The following is a 15834-nucleotide window of genomic DNA, read 5'->3' as shown; positions in this document are numbered from 1 at the left end:
AGCTCCAGCCTCACGATAAATCCTGCAGTGTTGCACCGTGGGCAGTGTAACGCAGTTCTACTATGGTGTAGAACTGCGCATTAGCCTGTGCCAGGAACTGGCGCAGACTATGGGCAGTGTGCAGGCGCGGAGCAGGAACACCCAACGCCAGCCCACAATGCCGCCAGCCGTCCCCCCCCCTCCACACCCATTTAGGGTGGAGGTGGCAGAATAACATGACCGCCGTGTCATGTTGCAGCGTACATGACATAGTGACTGATGTTGGATGTTATGACGCCACCATATCATGCTCGCAGCATACGCGACACAATGGGGGAAATTCATCATATCCCGGTGCTTTGTGCGCCAGTGTATGATGAGGCCTCCACCCCCGGCACACACCGGATCTATCAGGAAGCTCCAGCCTCACGATAAATCCTGCAGTGTTGCACCGTGGGCAGTTTAACGCAGTTCTACGCTGTTGTAGAACTGCGCATTAGCCTGCACCAGGAACTGGCGCAGACTATGGGCAGTGCGCAGGCGCAGTGCAGGAACACTTAGCGCCAGCCCACAATGCCGCCAGCCGTTCCCCCCCTCAACACCCATTTAGGGTGGAGGTGGCAAAAGAACATGACCGCCGTGTCATGTAGCAGCGTACATGACATAGTGACTGATGTTGGATGTTATGACGCCACCATATCATGCTCGCAGCATACGTGACACAATGGGGGAAATTCATCATATGCCGGTGCTTTGTGCGCCAGTGTATGATGAGGCCTCCACCCCCGGCACACACCGGATCTATCAGGAAGCTCCAGCCTCCCGATACATCCTGCAGTGTTGCACCGTGGGCAGTTTAACGCAGTTCTACACTGGTGTAGAACTACGCATTAGCCTGTGCCAGGAACTGGCGCAGACTATGGGCAGTGCGCAGGCGCGGTGCAGGAACACCCAACGCCAGCCCACAATGCCGCCAGCCGTTCCCCCCCTCCACACCCATTTAGGGTGGAGGTGGCAGATAGGGGGGAATAGACACATTTCCTAACCATAAACCAGGAAATGCATCTATTTCAGGGCTTGTACGCTTTTTTTTAGGCGCGCAAGCTCTGATAAACCCCCCATGGGCGATGTTGATGTTCGTGTCATGTTTATAGCAGTAAGTCGTACCTTGACCTCACCCACTATCATTATCAGCAGGGAAGGCGAAGCTGCACTGCAACCTCTGTTCAGTGCTGCGGCCGAAGTCCTCATGCAGCCACCCTTCCCTTTAAGAAAAGCGGAGTCCTGGTGATTGGTCCCTAGGCTTACAATATCTTATACAGTGGCATACTGACCACGGTCGCAGAGATCGCCATTGAGATCGGGCCCATCGGACGGGGGGAGGGGCTATTAGCAGAGCCGGATCAATCATTGGTGCTCTTGGAGACGATGGGCCCGCTCTCAATGGCAACCGCGGTCGGTAGACCACTGGCAGGGGGGGGGCAGAATATATAATAATTCATTGTGCGTGGGACAGAATATTAAATCATTCAGTGTTGAGGGGCACAGAATATGTAATAATTCATTGTGGGGGGAGAGAATATGTAATAATTCATTGTGGGGGGAGAGAATATGTAATAATTCATTGTGGGGGCACAGAATATGTAATAATTCATTGTGGGGGGAGAGAATATGTAATAATTCATTGTGGGGGGAGAGAATATGTAATATTTCATTGTGGGGGGAGAGAATATGTAATAATTCATTGTGGGGGGGGGGGGGCAGAATATGTAATAATTCCTTGTAGGGGACATAATATGTAATAATTCATTATGGCGGGACATACCGTATATACTCGAGTACAAGCCGACCCGAGTATAAGCCGAGACCCCTAATTTTACCAACAAAAACTGGGAAAAACTACTGACTCGAGTATAAGCCGAGGGTGGGAAATGGATTGGTCAACCCCCCCCCCAATAGTATACAGCCTGCCAGCCCCCAGTAGTATACAGCCTGCCAGCCCCCAGTAGTATACAGCAAGCCCCTAGTAGTACACAGCAAGCCCCTAGTAGTATACAGCAAGCCCCTAGTAGTATACAGCAGCCCCTAGTAGTATACAGCAAGCCCCTAGTGGTATACAGCAAGCACCTAGTGGTATACAGCAAGCCCCTAGTAGTATACAGCAAGCCCCTAGTAGTATACAGCAGCCCCTAGTGGTATACAGCAAGCCCCTAGTAGTATACAGCAAGCCCCTAGTAGTATACATCCAGTCCCCATGTAGTATACAGCAGCCCCTAGTAGTATACAGCAAGCCCCTAGTAGTATACAGCAAGCCACCAGTAGTATACATCAGCCACCAGTAGTATACATCAGCCACCAGTAGTATACGGCAGCCCCTAGTAGTATACAGCAGCCCCTAGTAGTATACAACAAGTCCCTAGTAGTACACAGCAAGCCCCTAGTAGTATACAGCAAGCCCCTAGTAGTATACAGCAAGCCCCTAGTAGTATACAGCAGCCCCTAGTAGTATACAGCAAGCCCCTAGTAGTATACAGCAAGCCCCTAGTACTATACATCAGCCACCAGTAGTATACATCAGCCACCAGTAGTATACGGCAGCCCCTAGTAGTATACAGCAGCCCCTAGTAGTATACAGCAGCCCCTAGAAGTATACAGCAAGCCCCTAGTAGTATACAGCAAGCCCCTAGTGGTATACAGCAAGCCCCTAGTGGTATACAGCAAGCCCCTAGTACTATACATCAGCCACCAGTAGTATACATCAGCCACCAGTAGTATACGGCAGCCCCTAGTAGTATACAGCAGCCCCTAGAAGTATACAGCAAGCCCCTAGTAGTATACAGCAAGCCCCTAGTAGTATACAGCAAGCCCCTAGTGGTATACAGCAAGCCCCTAGTGGTATACAGCAAGCCCCTAGTGGTATACAGCAGCCCCTAGTAGTATACAGCAGCCTGCCCCCACGGACCTTAAAAAAATAAACTTAAATACTCACCCTCCGATGTCAGCGCGTCTTCCTGATGTCGGTGCGGCTTACCGATGTCCCCGATGTCAGCGCGTCCTGTCTTCTTTCTTCTCCGCGGCTCCTCTTCATTCTTCCGGCATGGACGCGGCAATCTTTTCTTCTAGCAGGCGCATACTATGACGCGGCCGCTGCAGACGTCATAGTATGCGCGGCCATGTTTTCTTCAGCCGGAAGAAAGAAGAGAGAAGAGGAGCCGCGGAGAAGAAAGAAGACAGGACGCGCTGACATTGGGGACATTGGTAAGCCGCGCCGACATCGGGGAGCCGCGCTGACGTCGGAGGGTGAGTATTTAAGTTTATTTTTTTTAACTGGGTAATTTTTTTTTTTATAATAGACTCGTGTATAAGCCGAGGGGACGTTTTTCAGCACATTTTTTGTGCTGAAAAACTCAGCTTATACACGAGTATATACAGTAATATGTAATAATTAATTGTGGGGGACAGAATATTAAATACCTTATATACTCGAGTATAAGCCTAGTTTTTCAGCACAAAATTTGTGCTCAAAAACCCTAACTCGGCTTATACTCGGGTCAACTAAAAAACAAAACTCACCTTTCTGACGTCACCCGTAGGTCCTCTTCTGTCTGAGACAGTCTGAGACAGAAGTGGACCTATGGGGGACGTCGGAAGAATGAGTATAGTGTTATTTTTTTTCCTACTACAGGGGTTGGGCAGGCTGTATGGTACAGGGGCTGGCAGACTATATACTTGGAGGCTGTAACCAATGCATTTCCCACCTTCGGCTTATACTCGAGTCAATAGGTTTTCCCAGTTTTTTGTGGGGGGACATAATATGTAATGATTACTGAAATGTCGGATAGCAGAAAGGGTTTTGAGGTTTTTTTTAAGGTATAAATGGGGGGGGGGGCACCCATAAGGAATTTTGTCCCGGGGCCCGTGGATTCTAGTTACGCCACTGATCTTATACTTTCTTATCCTGAGCTTCTAGTCTAGATAAGTACATGTGGAATGTACTTGCATGGGTCGTTATGAAGTGTTTGCACCAGTTTTATGTCACGGCTGCATCACAAAACCTTGCACCTTGCATTTGCATCGGGCGCCATATTTATTTTGAAAGTCTGACATTTGTGGCGCACACTCAATAAACCGAGTGCACCAAAAACAACTGGTGCAATCAGTTTACGTATGACTGGTTCGTGCATGGTGTGCCAGGTTATTGGAGACCATGCGCCGGTCTGTGCTCTCTGCACGGTAGCTAGCACCCTGTGTCTTCCATTTAACAATACAAGACACCGGGTGCTGGTTACTGATTGCATGCGTTTGCATAGACACGGGCCGTGGCCCCCATGTGCTTTGATACCACTTCTAAATGGAATCACAGGGGTACGTGTGACCACATCCTGAGGGCGTGTTCACACGTTGCGCTTTGGTTGCGCTTTCATTGCGTTTTAAAACGCATTACAACAACTGAGATTAGGTGAGGGGCCTAATTACATAACTGTTAACGTTTCCATTTACAAAACGCATTGTAAACGCGATGTTAAGGCATGTATAACTATGCGTTAACGCATAAGTTTTGTTATCGCATGTACTAACATTGCATTAAAACATGTAAACAGTAATGTAATTGGGCAAATCACCTCTCCTTAGCTGTTGTAATGCTTTTCAAACGCAATGAAAACGCAACGTGTGAATACGCCATAAGGCTTACAATCATTCTTCTAACAAAAGAAATCTACAGAGGGGACATTGCCTCTGGCTGACCTTTCGTTGCTAATCTTGTATATCTTATTGTTGATCGGGTCTTGTCGTGTAGTCGTGAAGCGTTCAGTCTGCCTAATAAACAGAAATAAGAAACATGTCAATTATCATTTACAACAAATTTTTTACTCAAATTTTATAAATCTGTAAGAAGATGAGAGGCCACACCCCTTCCTAATAAACCCGCCCTTTCATGTCCACTTTTTGTAATATTAGCAATTTGTAAAAATAGACATCCTATTTATAGATACGGAAGATTCCAAAATCATTTGTGTAACATGGGCTAATGATAAGGGCACAGCCTGCATCAGGTGGGGGGGGTATTAAGGGCAACTGTTACATTGCACATTTAATGCACATTAAATTCACATTAAATTATATAATGTCCACAAATTGCCAAAATGAATAAGTTCCTAATAGATTTGATGTATTTTCCTGCAGCATAGTATAAATTAAGAAGGACATTGGGGAGATTTATTAAGATTGACCCATTATGCACCAGTTTTAATATTCTACCCCCTGATGCACAATGCCCCAATATACCAAGAGGCCCAGCCTGGGGTACAGCTCCGCAGGACTTATTCTGCAGGCTATAGTAAATCCTCCCTCTGGCCCCCTCCCCGCCATCCCCAATTTTCAAAAAGGTGGTATGGAGATAGAAAAGGGGGAAACGTTTTCTTAAGCCTTTTCATGCCAGAACGCCTGAAAACTGACATACAAGACACGATAAATTCAGAGTGTATGAAAATTTAGGAGGTGGGTGCCAGTGCACTTTACAGTAAGAGTCTAAATCTATATATAAATCACTTTGTCTAACAAAATTAACCCCCTTATCTTTTTGTAGATTCACTTGCCAAACCCCCCCCCCCCCCCCATCCTTTCTTCCATCCCCCCGTTCCTTTTTCCATTCCCTTCCTCATCGGTTCAGTTTGCTCCTTCCCCAATTTTCTTCCTTTCCTCTACCCTTCTTGCTGACTTACCTTCTTCCCACAACCCTTGCTGACTTACCTTCCTGATATTCGGCCTCCTCATGAGCAGCTCACAAGGAGGAGGTATCCATACCCTCACATACACAGATATGTACAATGCTACATAATGATAGACATATACACTCTACAAGCTCGGAAGCCCCTCATTGTGATGTCATAGGCCAGTTCATTTGCATATGTTCCGCTCATTTGCATATGCAACTTCCAATGTTATTTTTTATACTTCCTGGTGTCCCCCTTTAAAAACTACCTGGTCTCACTGAATTAACCCCCTTCTCCGTCTGCTGACTTACTTGCCAGCTCCACCACCTCCCTTCTTCTCGACTTACCTGTCAACCCCCTCTTCTTCCCTTTCCTCTTCCTTTTTTGTGACTTACCCTCCCTAACTCCCTTTCTCCTCGCTTTTTGCTGACTTACCTATCCACTTACCCCCACCTTTCTTACCTTCCCCAATTTACTTGTCTGCTCCTCCCCCATTATTCTTCCCACCCTCTTCCTTCTTACCTTCCTGGTCCTCTCCCTTCAGTCCCCTGATAACAAATGAGCAGCTCACAAGTGTCACCTCTTTTTATACCAGTGCCCCATTATGATGTCAGCAGATATTATAATACTTTCAAATTTATGTAAATGTGGAGAAGGTCAATGACACTCACATACACATAGCGGGAGATTTCTCATGAGTTTCTGTGGTAAAACTGGTCTAGTTGCCCATGGAAACCAATCAGAGCTCAGCTTTCATTTTATAAACAGCTGTGGGAAAATGAGAGCTGCGCTCTGATTGGTTGCCATGGGCAACTAGAACAGTTCTGCTGTTAGAGACTTATGATAAATCTTCCCCATATATATAGTAATACAGATGACCCCTAGTTACAAACGGACCTCTGGATTTTGGTAATTTACTGTACTTTAGCCCCTGGCTACAGTAAACAGCTATAACTGTTATTAAAGGCGTCTGTAATTAAGATGTATTGTTAATCCTGGTTCTTATGACAACCAAACATTTTTAAAATCCATTTGTCAAAGAGACCAAAAAATTTTGACTGGGGTCCCAACCTACATACGAATTCAATTTAAGAACAAACCTGCAGATCCTATGTTGTATGTAACCCGGGTACTGCCTGTACATAATGAGAGATATAGACACTTTATAAGCTCGGAAGCAATTTCATTGCGATGTCATAGGTAAGTATGACAATTGCATATGTTCCTCAAATTTACATATATAACTTCCAGTGTTTATTCCCTGTGTTAATCCCATTGGAAAGATTGGGCAGACTATATTTGGATTCTATATGATTTAATGGTTCTATATGAGTTTATTGAGGAATTTAAAGAAATTAGAGGGAACTGTGTATAAATAAGTACATTTGATGGGTGTTGTATTAAAATGAGTAAATTACATGTGATAATTCCCTTATTATTACGAAACTCCCACTCATTTACATACAATTACAATTTAAATAAATTAGTGGGGGTACTGTAGAGGATAAGTAAATTAGAGGGGGTACTGTTGGGGATAAGTAAATTAGAGGGGGTACTGTTCAGGATAAGTAAATTAGAGGGGGTACTGTTGGGGATAAGTAAATTAGAGGGGGTACTGTTCAGGATAAGTACATTAGAGGGGGTACTGTTGGGGATAAGTAAATTAGAGGGGGTACTGTTGGGGATAAGTACATTAGAGGGGGTACTGTTGGGGATAAGTACATTAGAGGGGGTACTGTTGGGGATAAGTACATTAGAGGGGGTACTGTTGGGGACGGGGCGCATTTCAATTTTCACCTCAGGCAGCAAAGAAGCTAGAATCAACCCGGATAGGACCCCTGTCACACATAGGGGAATGCATGACAGGTGATAGGACTAGCTGATATCCAGGATAAATAACATAAATATTGCATGAGAGGGACAGATCAATGCACATCACACATCATAAGAATATGTGGGCTCTGAACTGGAGGAGAACAATCCATAGGAGAATGAAGGCGAGCAGGGATGAAATGTGGTGTCACTGATTACCTGATGGAATAGTGATCCAGGTGGATATATACTGTGATTAAAAATGGGAAAACCCCTTTAGGGTGCGTTCACACGTTGCAGTTAAAACGGTTTTAGGTGCAGTTTTGTCAATTGAACAGGTGAAAGACATGAACTGAACGAGTGAATTTGATTTTGAAGGCGAAACCTGCTCCACAAATGTCATTCACCCATTCAGTTCATGAATTTCACCTGTTCAATTGACAAAACTGCACATAAAACCACCTCAAAGCTGATTGCGATGCAGTTTTAACTGCAACGTGTGAACGCACCCTTAGGTATTTACAACCCAATCTGTGTCTGTGGTCACATGTTCCGCTAGCATTTAGTTTCTTAATGAATCGCTAGTGTAGGGGGAGGGCGCCTTCCCACGTTGCGTTTTTCTTGCGTTTTTAAATAGATCCAAAACAAAAGTGGGAGGGAGTTTGACCAAAACGCATATGCATGCGTTTCAGGCAAACCCCCCTCCCACTTGTGTTTTGGATGCTTTAAAAACGCGAGAAAAACGCCATGTGGGAAGGTGCCCGGACTCGGCCCCATAGTATATGCGTTTCCAGTGAAACGCATGCGATCAGTAACCAGCACCCGGTGTCTTTTGATACAAGACAAAAATGCAAGACACCGGGTGCTGGTTACCAATCGCATGCATTGGGTTCGGGTCTAGCCCCCCCCCCCCCCCCGTCCACTCAAGTGTTCCGCAGCACTAGCGGATTGTTTGACCCCAGCCTAAGGGGTTCACGAGTTCACGCCCCCTTAGGGTTTATTTTTATGGCGATATTAAAGCCGTATTAAGCCCTGTAAGTATCACTGTATCAGATTTTTAAAGTGGTCATCATGAATATTTCCGATGCAGCGTCTTTCTATGGTGTCACATCAAATGAAGACTGCAGGACCCAGTGTCCTGCTGCTGTGATGGCTGAGCTGTGTTATAACAGCCAGTGTCAGCCAGTGTTCACACGACCATTGGGTATATACGTCCCCCAGCAATAGGCGCACAGAGCTATACTGCTCCATACCCGGGAAGAAGATAGGACATGGGCACCGTGCACACCATGCGCTCACCCCCTCCTCTTCTCCAGTGCGCCGATGTGGCACACACAGCAATAGATACATCATATATAATTGTATTTGGGGGGCCCCAGGAACCTGAGGCCGAATTCACACATTCAGAATTTCAGATGAAGTCTTTGAAGCCAAAAGCAGGTGTGGATCATATTGGGTGAGCACATACCACTGAGAGGTGAGGCGTTTTTTTCAACCCCACTCCTGATTTGGACATTAAAACTGCCTCTGAAAAACTGAACGTGTGAACGCACCCTGAGTCCAATACTGATCACAGCGCCTCCCTGGCACTAACACCCGGGAGCAGAAAAGCTCAATCCTAGGTGTTTAACCCCTCGGTGGCGATTGTGGGACGTCACAGGCAGGTGAGGCTTCTTTGAGGAGAAAAAAAATAACATGTAAAGAGAACATACTACACAACAACACAATAAAATTGCTCTCTTTTTAAAAATAAAAATCACACAGATTGGGGCACATTTACTTACAAAGCGCATTGTGTGTCTCCCGCTCAGGTCCGACAGAGTTCACCATTAGAGATGAGCGAACATGCTCGTCCGAGCTTGATGCTCGGTCGAGCATTAGGGTACTCGAAACTGCTCGTTGCTCGGACGAATACTTCGCCCGCTCGAGAAAATGGCAGCTCCCGCCGTTTTGCTTTTTGGCGGCCAGAAACAGAGCCAATCACAAGCCAGGAGACTCTGCACTCCACCCAGCATGACGTGGTACCCTTACACGTCGATAGCAGAGGTTGGCTGGCCAGATCAGGTGACCCTGGGATAGACTAGCCGCTGCCCGCGCTGCTCGGATCATTCTGTGTCTGGATGCCGCTAGGGAGAGAGCTGCTGCTGGTCAGGGAAAGCGTTAGGGTGTTCTATTAGCTTACTGTTAGGCAGGAGTGATTCTCAAAGAACCCAACAGCCCTTCTTAGGGCTACAATAACGTTCTACTTTTTTTATTTTAATTTGCATCTAGTACCATTTTGTGAGGAATTAGCAGGGGGACTTGCTACCGTTGTGTTTAGCTTTTAGTGGCACACATATCCATAGCAAAGACCGAAGTGGGAAAATTTAGTAGGGGTTGGATTTCAATTAGGCACTAACTCAGTGTCATCTCATCTGGCATAGTAGTGTGCTTTGATACTTGGCTAGAAAATAGCCATAGGAGAATACAAAGAGCTTACTTACGCCTACAGTAGCGTTCTATATATTTGATTTCTGGTTGATCTGCTGGTGGCTGTACTTTCTGCAGTGCATGTACTAGCCAATTCTGAGCAATTTGTAGTGAGACTTGCGACCGCTGTGTTCTGCGCTTAGTGACGCACATATCCATAGCAAAGACCGAAGTGGGAAAATTTAGTAGGGGTTGGATTTCAATTAGGCACTAACTCAGTGTCATCTCATCTGGCATAGTAGTGTGCTTTGATACTTGGCTAGAAAATAGCCATAGGAGAATACAAAGAGCTTACTTACGCCTACAGTAGCGTTCTATATATTTGATTTCTGGTTGATCTGCTGGTGGCTGTACTTTCTGCAGTGCATGTACTAGCCAATTCTGAGCAATTTGTAGTGAGACTTGCGACCGCTGTGTTCTGCGCTTAGTGACGCACATATCCATAGCAAAGACCGAAGTGGGAAAATTTAGTAGGGGTTGGATTTCAATTAGGCACTAACTCAGTGTCATCTCATCTGGCATAGTAGTGTGCTTTGATACTTGGCTAGAAAATAGCCATAGGAGAATACAAAGAGCTTACTTACGCCTACAGTAGCGTTCTATATATTTGATTTCTGGTTGATCTGCTGGTGGCTGTACTTTCTGCAGTGCATGTACTAGCCGATTCTGAGCAATTTGTAGTGAGACTTGCGACCGCTGTGTTCTGCGCTTAGTGACGCACATATCCATAGCAAAGACCGAAGTGGGAAAATTTAGTAGGGGTTGGATTTCAATTAGGCACTAACTCAGTGTCATCTCATCTGGCATAGTAGTGTGCTTTGATACTTGGCTAGAAAATAGCCATAGCAATAGGATAGCATTGTTTGGTTTTAAAAACTCAAAAAAAAACAAAAAACACAAAAAAAAACAAAAAACACAAAAAAAACAAAAAAAAGTTAAAAAAAAAATAAAGTTATAACTCTCATTTTAAAAATGTTTAACCCGAGGGCTAGGGGTAGAGGACGAGGGCGGGGACGTGGGCGTCCAACTACTGCAGGGGTCAGAGGCCGTGGTCCTGGGCGGGGTGAGACACCACCTGCTGATGAGGGAGCAGGGGAACGCCGCAGAGCTACACTCCCTAGGTTCATGTCTGAAGTTACTGGGACTCGTGGTAGAGCACTGTTGAGGCCAGAACAGTGCGAACAGGTGATGTCGTGGATTGCTGACAATGCTTCGAGCAATTTGTCCACCACCAGTCAGTCTTCCACGCAGTCCACCCATGTCACCGAAATCGCCACTCCTCCAGCTCCTGCACCTCAGCCTCCTCCCCCCCAGTCTGCCCCCTCCCAGGAAAATTTGGCATTTGAACCGGCATACTCTGAGGAACTGTTTTCTGGACCCTTCCCACAGTCACAAACCACTTGTCCGGTTGCTGCTGAGCAATTTTCCGATGCCCAGGTTTTCCACCAGTCACAGTCTGTGGGTGATGATGACCTTCTTGACGTAGTGGAAGTGTGTAAAGAGGTGTCCGACGATGAGGAGACACGGTTGTCAGACAGTGGGGAAGTTGTTGTCAGGGCAGGAAGTCCGAGGGGGGAGCAGACTGAGGGATCGGAGGATGATGAGGTGACAGACCCAAGCTGGGTTGAGAGGCCGGGTGAACACAGTGCTTCTGAGACGGAGGAGAGTCCTCGACCAGAACAGGTTGGAAGAGGCAGTGGTGGGGCCAGACGGAGAGGCAGGGCCAGAGCTGGTGCATCAGCGCCAAATGTGTCAACTAGTGAAGCTCCCGTGGCGAGGGCTCTTGCGGCGAGGGCTAGATCTTCAGAAGTCTGGAGGTTCTTTAAGGAAACACCGGATGACCGACGGACTGTGGTGTGCAACATTTGCCAAACCAGGCTCAGCAGGGGTTCCACCACTACTAGCTTAACTACCACCAGTATGCGCAGGCATATGAATGCTAAACACCCCACTCAGTGGCAACAAGCCCGTTCACCTCCGGCCGTGCACACCACTGCTCCTTCCCCTGTGTCAGCTGCTAGTCAGCCCCCTGCCCAGGACCCTGCCACAAAAACCCCATCGTCGCCTCCACGATCCTCCACAGCATCCACCAGCGTTCAGCTCTCCATACCCCAGACGCTGGAGCGGAAACGCAAATATAGTGCAACCCACCCGCACGCCCAAGCCCTTAATGTGCACATCTCCAGATTGCTTAGCCTGGAGATGCTGCCCTATAGGCTAGTAGAGACCGAGGCCTTTCGCAACCTCATGGCGGCGGCCGCCCCTCGGTATTCGGTCCCCAGCCGCCACTACTTTTCCCGATGTGCCGTCCCAGCCCTGCACCAGCACGTGTCAGACAACATCATCCGTGCCCTGACCAACGCCGTTTCTGACAAGGTCCACCTGACCACGGACACGTGGACGAGTGCTGCCGGGCAGGGCCACTATATATCGCTGACGGCACATTGGGTTAACTTGGTGGAGGCTGGGACCGAGTCTGACCCTGGGGCTGCTCATATACTGCCGACGCCGAGGATTGCGGGGCCTACCTCGGTCCAGGTGTTTCAGGCCTACTATGCCTCCTCCTCCTCCCACCCCTCCTCCACCTCCTCCTCCGAACTACCATCCGTGGGCACGGCGCCATCAGTCGGTAGCTCTAGGCACAGCAGCAGTGCCGTCGCTAAGCGACAGCAGGCGGTGCTCAAACTGCTGAGCCTAGGCGACAAAAGGCACACCGCCCAAGGGCTATTACAGGGCATCACGGCGCAGACTGATCTGTGGCTGGCACCGCTGAACCTCAAGCCGGGAATGGTTGTGTGTGACAACGGCCGTAACCTGGTGGCGGCTCTGCAACTCGGCAGACTGACACATGTGCCATGCCTGGCCCATGTGTTAAATCTGATAGTTCAGCGTTTCCTCAAGACATACCCCAATCTGTCTGATTTGCTCACGAAGGTGCGCCGCATCTGTGCGCATTTCAGGAAGTCCAGCCCAGATGCTGCCACTCTCAGGGCAGCGCAGCGCCGCCTCCAACTGCCCGCTCACCGACTGTTGTGCGACGTGCCCACGAGGTGGAATTCAACACTGACCATGTTATCCAGAGTTTACCAGCAGCGCAGAGCGATTGTAGACTGCCAGATGTCAACTTCCACCAGAACTGGTAGTCAGGTCAGTCAGCTTCCTCAAGTCTACAATGAGGAGTGGACGTGGATGTCTGATATCTGTCAGGTGCTGAGTAACTTTGAGGAGTCAACACAGATGGTCAGTGGCGATGCCGCCATCATCAGCCTCACCATCCCGCTGCTTGGCCTGTTGAAAAACTCTCTGGTCAGCATGAAGTCGGAAGCTTTGCGCTCGTCACAAGAGACAGGGGAAGAATATTCCCTTGTTGATAGCCAAAGCACCCTCAGGTCTGTTTCTCAGCGCATATCGGAGGAGGTGGAGGTGGAGGAGGATGAGGAGGAAGAGGAGGAGAATGTTGGCGAGACACAAGAGGGGACCATTGTTGAGTCCTTCACTGTTCAGCGTGTATGGGCAGAAGAAGAGGAGTTGGAGGAGTTGGAGGAGGAGGAAATGGACAGTCAGGCCAGTGAGGGGAGTGAATTCTTACGCGTTGGTACTCTGGCGCATATGGCAGATTTCATGCTAGGCTGCCTATCCCGTGACCCTCGCGTTCAAAGAATTTATTCCAGCACCGATTACTGGGTGTTCACTCTCCTGGACCCACGGTACAAGCAAAATCTTCCCACTCTCATCCCTGCAGAGGAAAGGAGTGTGAGAATGCATGAATACCAGCAGGCCCTGGTGCACAAGCTGAAACAGTATTTCCCTTCTGACAGCGCTAGCGGCAGAGTGCGTAGTTCTGCGGGACAAGTAGCGAGGGAGAGTAGGCGAGCAGGCAGCTTGTCCAGCACTGGCAAGGGTACGCTTTACAAGGCTTTTGCCAGCTTTATGTCACCCCAGCAAGACACTGTCACCTGTCCCCCGTCTCGGCAGAGTAGGGCTGATCTTTACAGAAAGATGGTGAGGGAGTACGTAGCTGACCATACCATCGTCCTAAATGATCACACAGCTCCCTACAACTACTGGGTTTCAAAGCTGGACATGTGGCACGAACTGGCGCTGTACGCCTTGGAGGTTCTTGCCTGCCCTGCCGCTAGCGTCTTGTCCGAGCGGGTTTTCAGTGCAGCTGGTGGCATCATCACCGATAAGCGTACACGCCTGTCGACTGACAGCGCTGACAGGCTGACGCTTATTAAAATGAATAAAGGCTGGATTTCTCAGAATTTCCAATCTCCACCAGGTGAAGGAAGCTCAACCTGAATAATTGATCCACTCCTCCTCCTCCTCATTTTCCTCCTTCTCCTCCTCTTTGTACAGTAAAGCAGAGGAAAATGGCTATTTTTTGACAGGGCCCACTGGCTCTTGCTATAGTACTTCATGCATTTAATTTTTCTGGAGGGCCACCTACCCGGTCCTCTGTTTGAAACAATTTTTGTGAGTGCCACATACAGGCACTCAATCTATTCCATTTTACTGCAGGGCCACCTACCTGCTCCTCTGGTTTGAAACATTTTTGGGACTGCCACATACAGGCACTCAATCTATTCCATTTTACTGGAGGGCCACCTACCTGCTCCTCTGGTTTGAAAAATTTTTGGGACTGCCACATACAGGCACTCAATCTATTCCATTTTACTGCAGGGCCACCTACCTGCTCCTCTGGTTTGAAACATTTTTGGGACTGCCACATACAGGCACTCAATCTATTCCATTTTACTGGAGGGCCACCTACCTGCTCCTCTGGTTTGAAAAATTTTTGGGACTGCCACATACAGGCACTCAATCTATTCCATTTTTCTGGAGGGCCACCTACCCGGTCCTCTGTTTTAAAAAATTTTTGGGACTGCCACATACAGGCACTCAATCTATTCCATTTTACTGGAGGGCCACCTACCTGCTCCTCTGGTTTGAAAAATTTTTGGGACTGCCACATACAGGCACTCAATCTATTCCATTTTACTGGAGGGCCACCTACCTGCTCCTCTGGTTTGAAAAATGTTTGGGACTGCCACATACAGGCACTATCCAAATTAAATTGTCTCCATAGCAGCCTCCACACGTTGTCTCCATTGCTACCTCCAAAAGTCGTCCATATAGCTGCCTCCATACATCGTCCCTTTATCAAACGAGGTGTGTCAGGCAGAAATTTGGGTTGTTTTCATGGATTCCACATCAAAGTTGTTAACTTTGTCGCCACCCTGCTGTGTTATCCACAAAATATACTGGCAAACTTTTACCATTTAGGGATATTATTTCAGCGCTTCTTGCGCATCTGTTTACATTCCCCTCACCCGGCATATCCTAAACTTATAAGAACGCTACTACACTTGATCTTATACAAAAGGTTCTTAGAAGTGCTGTTTGGGGAGTAGCCTAGAGACAGGGGCTTGGATTGGCGAAAGCTCGCCTGGCAGCGGAGCGCCAGCTCCATGCGCATCATGCGCTTCTTGCGCATCTGTTTACATTCCCCTCACCCGCCATATCCCAAACTTATAAGAACGCTACTACACTTAACTTGGTGCAGGCTGGGACCGAGTCTGACCCTGGGGCTGGTCATATACTGCCGACGCAGAGAATTGCGGGGCCTACCTCGGTCCAGGTCTCAAAGGCCTACTATACCTCCTCCCACCCCTCCTCCACCTCCTCCTCCTCCGAATTACCATCCGTGGGCATGGCGCCATCAGTCGGTAGCTCTAGGCACAGCAGCAGTGCCGTCGCTAAGCGACAGCAGGCGGTGCTGAAACTGCTGAGCCTAGGCGATAAAAGGCACACCGCCCAAGAGCTATTACAGGGCATTCCACATCAAAGTTGTTAACTT

The sequence above is a fragment of the Engystomops pustulosus genome, chromosome 6 (assembly GCF_040894005.1).
Source record: "Engystomops pustulosus chromosome 6, aEngPut4.maternal, whole genome shotgun sequence".
NCBI classification, from domain to species: domain Eukaryota; kingdom Metazoa; phylum Chordata; class Amphibia; order Anura; family Leptodactylidae; genus Engystomops; species Engystomops pustulosus.
Note: the sequence above shows the minus strand (reverse complement) of the source record.